A 6,386-nucleotide genomic window follows, 5' to 3' on the forward strand; every position below is an offset into this window, starting at 1 on the left:
CCGATTTTCCGTGGCGGAAGGGCGCCCAAGCGCGACGGACCGAAAAATCGTCGTAGGACTTTGCCTGACGCAGTTTCCACAACAGAACCCATATCGTCGGGTTAGGCCCATAGGCGACGAAAAATACCCCTTAGCGGACGATTTTGAGACGTTGTCTATCAGAACTTTTCTTGTAGTGGGTGGTGGGTCTCGCATCGCCGATCAAGGATATGGCTTCCCAAGCAGATTACCCTTCACTGGCGCATATGGTTCAGAAGCTGTCATTATATGAACAGCGCCACCCAGAGTTGTACCAGGACAAGTTCAAGCGTGCGGTAGTCCTGGTTGAGACGAGAGGAAGGTGAAGGCTGCAGGGGATCAAGAGGTAGCAGTGGCTGAATGGACTCGGGGGGCAAGCCCCGTGTCCTGCAAGTGGGTTAAGCCACAAGGTCCTCCAAGAGGGTTTGACTTCGACGTGACCAAAGCTGAGCAAATTTTCGACCTCTTGCTCAAGGAGAAGCAGCTAAAGTTACCCGAAGGCCACAAATTCCCTACGGTGCAAGAGCTCAACGGCAAGCCATATTGCAAGTGGCATAACACGTTGACCCATACCACCAACGACTGCGGGGTGTGGCGTCGGCGGATCCAAATGGCGATAGAACAAGGGCGTCTAATTTTCAGCCGAGTACGCCATGAAAGTTGACACACACCCCTTTCCCGCCGTTAACATGGTGGAGTACACTTACCCCGGGAGGTGCCAGCCAGGTTTCTCGTTCGGCATCAACATGGTCGGGCCTGTGCACCACCTCGGTAAGGACGAGAGACGAGGGCACCCGCTCTCGTGGCAAGGACAAGGAGGAAGCCGTTCCACGCGATCGGCTCCGACACGATGGCAAGAGCTACATCACAGAGGGAGAAGTGAAGAATGTGTGATATCAACGACCTCTCTCTGATCACCTCCTCAACAAATATGTGAGTCAGTACGACCAACGCCGACGATACAGCGACGATGACGAAAGAGATCGTCTGGCTAGCAGGGACGCCAGGAGGCATCGTCGGCATGATCGAGACGTGGAAATATATGAGCGCCATGCCAAGGAGAAGTCAAGAGAGCAGGACGACGTGGACAGGGACTGGGACTGTCCCTTCTTCAAACACTGCTGGGATTCAGGAATGAGCCGATTGCCCACAATCGGCAAGCGCCGAGAATGTAGACAGAAGAAGAAGGGCACGGGGAGACGTGTCGGTGTTCAAGCGTCTAGGACCTCTCCCGTCTCGGAACAAGCAAGCTGAGTCCTCTCGGGTGGAAGATCTTGAGGAATTAGAAGACGAAGAAGAAGAAGAAGAAGAAGAAGAAGATAAGTACCACCGGCCAAGGTGGTGCCACGATGGACTCAGCCACTCCCAAAACGTAGGGTTCGGCGACTACGTTGCTTGGAGGAAGCCGAAAGGTTATACCTGCATACGTTGAGGAAGGCGCGGCCTGATCGGCCGCGAAAATTCAGCGAACTACGGACGAGGAGGGTCGACCACAAAAGAAAGAGTGGTGCCCCAAACAAAGGAAAGCCGATGATGAGACATCGGCTGGCACAAACATGGTGTTCATCCTGCCGGCGAGTTTTGTGCTCCCGGAACAGAAGAGGCATCTGTGGCACAACTTGACTGCGGCCCACGGCCGGTTATCTTTGAGAAGCCACGAGAAAGAAGCTACAGACACCTGAAGGCCCTGTACTTACGAGGTTATATCAATGGGCAGCCTGTCAACAAGATGCTGGTGGACACCGGAGCGGCAGTCAACATCATGCCATACTCCATGCTACGTCGTTTGGGACGCTCTAGCTCGGATCTGATCAAGACCAACGTCACACTGAGCGATTTCAACAGCCAAGCATCGAAGCACAAGGTGTTACGAACGTGGATCCGACCGTGGGAAGGAAAACCATCCCTACGACATTCTTCATTGTCGATAGCAAGAGCACCTATGCTGTCCTGCTAGGGAGAGATTGGATCCACACCAACTGTTGCATTCCATCCACGATGCACCAATGCTTAATACAGTGGGATGGAGATGAAGTCGAGGTCGTCCACGCAGATGACTCAGCCGAGATCTCAACGGCTGGCATGAACGTTTGGGAGACGGCAGGCCAAGAGCCACTCTCCGGCATCACTTTGGACGACTGCGAGCGCATCGACGTGACAAAAAACGGGGTGAGGCTGGTCTTATCCACCGGCCTGACCGTGTAACAAGAGCAAAGGCTATGGACATATGTGGCGAGGCCGATCCCTGCGATCGGCCCCAAAAAATAAAAAGTGATAATCTTGTCTCAAGCATGTCACGTAGTCATAGTAAAGCAAGACCAAGATGTAAACCTTCATTGAGCAATGCAATCAAAATGGGGGCCGATTCCAGCAATCGGCCCATATTAACCTTGCCATACGTCTTGCCTGTGTTCAGTGTCGATCTAACAGGTGACGGAAAGCTAGGGTATGGGTTTACATCGGCTGATGAGCTAGAAGAAGTTGACATTGGTCCTGGGGATAAGCCACGACCAACTTTCATCAGCAAAAAGGTAGATCCACATCTCAGGAGCCAGATGATAGCCCTGTTAAAGGAATACCCAGATTGCTTTGCATGGGATTACACGGAGATGCCTGGTTTAGACAGGAGCATCATTGAGCATCGGCTCCCTCTCAAGAAGGGATTTCGGCCATTCCAACAACGAGCACGTCAGATGAAGGCCGAAATTCTGGAAGAAGTCAAGAAAGAGATCGAGAAGATGTTGGCCGCCGGATTCATCAGGCCATGCAGGTATGCTGAATGGATCTCCAGTATCGTACCTGTAGAGAAGAAGGACGGCCGATGGCGTGTGGCCATAGATTTCCGAGATCTCAACAGAGCCACTCCAAAGGATGAATATCCAATGCCTGTGGCAGAAACATTGATCAATGCAGCTGCTGGCCACAAGGTGTTGAGTTTCATGGACGGCAACGCCGGCTACAACCAGATTTTCATGGCTCCAGAAGATGTACACAAGACTGCATTCCGAGTACCAGGATCAGTGGGCTTGTTTGAATATGTGGTTATGACTTTTGGGTTGAAGAATGCCGGTGCAACGTACCAACGAGCCATGAATTATATTTTTCATGATCTGATCGGCAAGTTGGTGGAAATCTACATCGATGATGTGGTGGTCAAGTCTGTCTCCATGGAAGGACACTTGGATGATTTGCGACGCATCCTAGACCGGACTCGGAAATTCGGACTGAGAATGAATCCAAAGAAGTGTGCCTTTGGTGTGATGGCCGGTCAGTTCCTAGGTTTGCTGGTTCATGAACGAGGAATTGAGATCGGCCTGAAAAGTCAGGAGGCAGTACGTACCATGCAGCCGCCTACCACGAAGAAGGAGCTCCAACGTCTTATCGGCAAGATCAACTTCGTCCGACGGTTCATCTCTAATCTGTCAGGACGAATTGAGCCGTTCATGGCGTTGGTGAAGATCAAATCCGATGACGAGTTTCACGGGGGCGGAACGGCGGCGGGCGTTTGACGAGATTAAGCGGTATCTAACAACGCCGCTCGTGCTAGTTCCACCTCAACAAGACAGGCCGTTCTATATCTACTTATCGGTAGGCTGACACGTCCATCGCTTCAGTAGTGGTGCAACTCTATGAGGGTGTTGAAAAGGTCGTTTTCTACCTCAGCAGAAGGATGTTGGATGCAGAGGCAAGGTATCCTGAGGTCGAGAAGTTATGCCTCTGCCTATTCTTTACCTGCACCAAGCTTCATCATATCCTTTTGACGGCAGAAATCATCGTGATATGCAAGTCAGACGTTGTCAAGCACATGCTATCGGCTCCTATTTTGAAAGGCCGACTTGGTAAGTGGATGTTTGCGTTATCGGAATTCGATCTCCGGTATCAGCCTGCGAAAGCAGTCAAGGGACAAGCGTTGGCCGATCTCATAGCTGAACGGATCAATACTAATATAGCAGCACTATCTGTGCGTGCATGGGCTATGTTCTTCGATGGATCGGCTTGTGACGATGGTTGTGGCATCGGAATTCTGCTCGTGTCACCTCGGGGAGCGATATATTCCTTCTCTATCAGGCTACCTACCCCTTGCACCAACAATGTCGCTGAGTATGAGGCAGTGCGCAAGGGAATGGAGTTGCTTTTGGAAGCCGGGGCAGAGGCGGTGGAGCTTTTTGGAGACTCGAAGTTGGTGATCTCCCAGCTCACGGACGAATACAAGTGCGAGAGTGAGTCACTCTTCCCATATTGGATGGAATGTCGTGAGCTGATGACACATTTTCGGTGCATCAACTTCAATTGGGTCCCAAGATCTCAGAATACCGACGCCAATGATCTCGCACAGATGGCGTCAGGATACAAGGACATACCAGATGGGTCAGAAGTTCAGGTGCAGTTCCTGGAACAGGATGACTGGAGAGCCGATATCTTCAATTACTTGAAGGATTCGGCTCGGGGGGCACCTAAATGAATAAGGTACAAGGCCATGAAATATGTCCTTATAGGAGATGACATGTTCTACAGGACGTTGGAAGGGTTATTACTCAAATGCCTGGGACCAACTGAGTCTAATCGGCTCTTACATGAGGTGCATGAAGGCGCCTGTGGAACTCACCAATCGGCTCATAAGATGAAGTGGCTGATTAGGCGATCAGGGTTTTACTGGCCCACCATGCTTGAGGACTGCTTCAACTACTACAAAGGGTTCCAAGCGTGTCAGATGTTCGGGAAGATTCAGATGGTACCCGCATCAGCAATGAATCCCATCATCAAGCCTTGGCCATTTCGAGGTTGGGGCATGGATATGATCGGCAAAATCCATCCTGCGTCGAGCAAAGGCCACGAGTGGATTCTGGCCATTACAGATTACTTCACCAAATGGGTGGAGGCCGTCCCTATGAAGAAGGTAAAATCAGAAGATGTGATCAAGTTTGTAAAAGAACACGTCATTCATAGGTTCAGGATTCCCCAAACCATCACGACCGATGGAGGTTCGGTCTTCATTTCTAAGGAATTCAGAAAGTTCTGCGATGACATGGGAATTAAGCTGATCCGATCATCTCCATATTACGCTCAAGCCAATGTGCAAGCTGAAGCGTCCAATCAGAGCATGATCAAGCTGATCACGAGGAAAATTGACGAGAACCCTAGGGTTTGGCATGAAACGTTGTCAGAAGCTTTGTGGGCCTACCGCATGTCATGCCATGGAGCTATAAAAACTTCGCCATATCAGCTTGTCTATGGGCAGGAAGCCGTATTACCTTGGGAAATTACGGCTGGATCAAGACGTGTCACGTTTCAAAATGATCTAACAGCTGAAGAATATGCAGCCCTGATGAGTGATACCATTGAGGATGCAACGGAACTTAGACTTTGGTCGTTGGAGAAGATTAAAGAAAATAAAGCCAGAGTAGCTCATGCATATAATAAGAAGGTGAGACCAAAGGAGTTTCAGGTTGGTGATCTAGTATGGGAAGCCGTGTTGCCATTAGGAACCAAGGATAAAGCATATGGCAAATGGTCTCCTAATTGGCACGGTCCGTACAAAGTTGTCCAGGTTTTGAAGGGCAATGCATACATGCTCGAGCAGCTGGACGGTGTTAAATTCCCAGTAGCCGTCAATGGTCAACACCTCAAGAAATATTTCCCAAGCATGTGGGACGATGGATAGTGAAACATGGGGGCCGATGTATAAAATCGGCCAGTAAAAAAAATTTATATGCAAATCACAGCCGATGCACAGACATCGACTTGAGAAATATGGATACCAGTACAGCCGATGCACGGACATCGACTTCAGAATAATAAAAAGCCGATGCAGAGCCATCGACTCTAGAGGAACAAGCTCAATTGAGCAGGTTAATAGATCAGTTTCAGGCCAGAGACCATGGCATTTGAGATGATTCTCCCATTGGATTTGCTGAGGAGTTGAATCTGCGCGTTTGAGATTGGAGGATGGCGTGGATGCGGATTGGATCTGTTTGACCGTGTGGATTGGCAACTAGTTTGGCCTTAAAGCGTGTTTATGGTACAAGCTGATGCCCTGCCATCGGCTCTTTGTGCATTGATTTCGTTTGACAATCGGCAAATTTGATAAGAGAGCAAAAGCAATAGGAGAATATTTTCTTCATTAATAAAGGGGATTTCTTACAAAGAAAGAGCCGATTGCTCAAGGGAGGAAGAACAAAAGAAAGGACTATTGACCAATCTGCTACTACTACTACTAGACCTATACTAGTAGATCCTACTCTACGGGCCGTCGCTGCCCTCGTCGTCGCCGTCGGAGCTCTCGTCGGCGCTGCTGCCGGCGGGCTCCTCGTCGCTGCTCCAGTGGCCCTCATTGGGGGCCTCCTCCTCTTCATCATCATCGTCGTCGT

The sequence above is a fragment of the Lolium rigidum genome, chromosome 1 (assembly GCF_022539505.1).
Source record: "Lolium rigidum isolate FL_2022 chromosome 1, APGP_CSIRO_Lrig_0.1, whole genome shotgun sequence".
Classification (NCBI taxonomy): Eukaryota; Viridiplantae; Streptophyta; class Magnoliopsida; order Poales; family Poaceae; genus Lolium; species Lolium rigidum.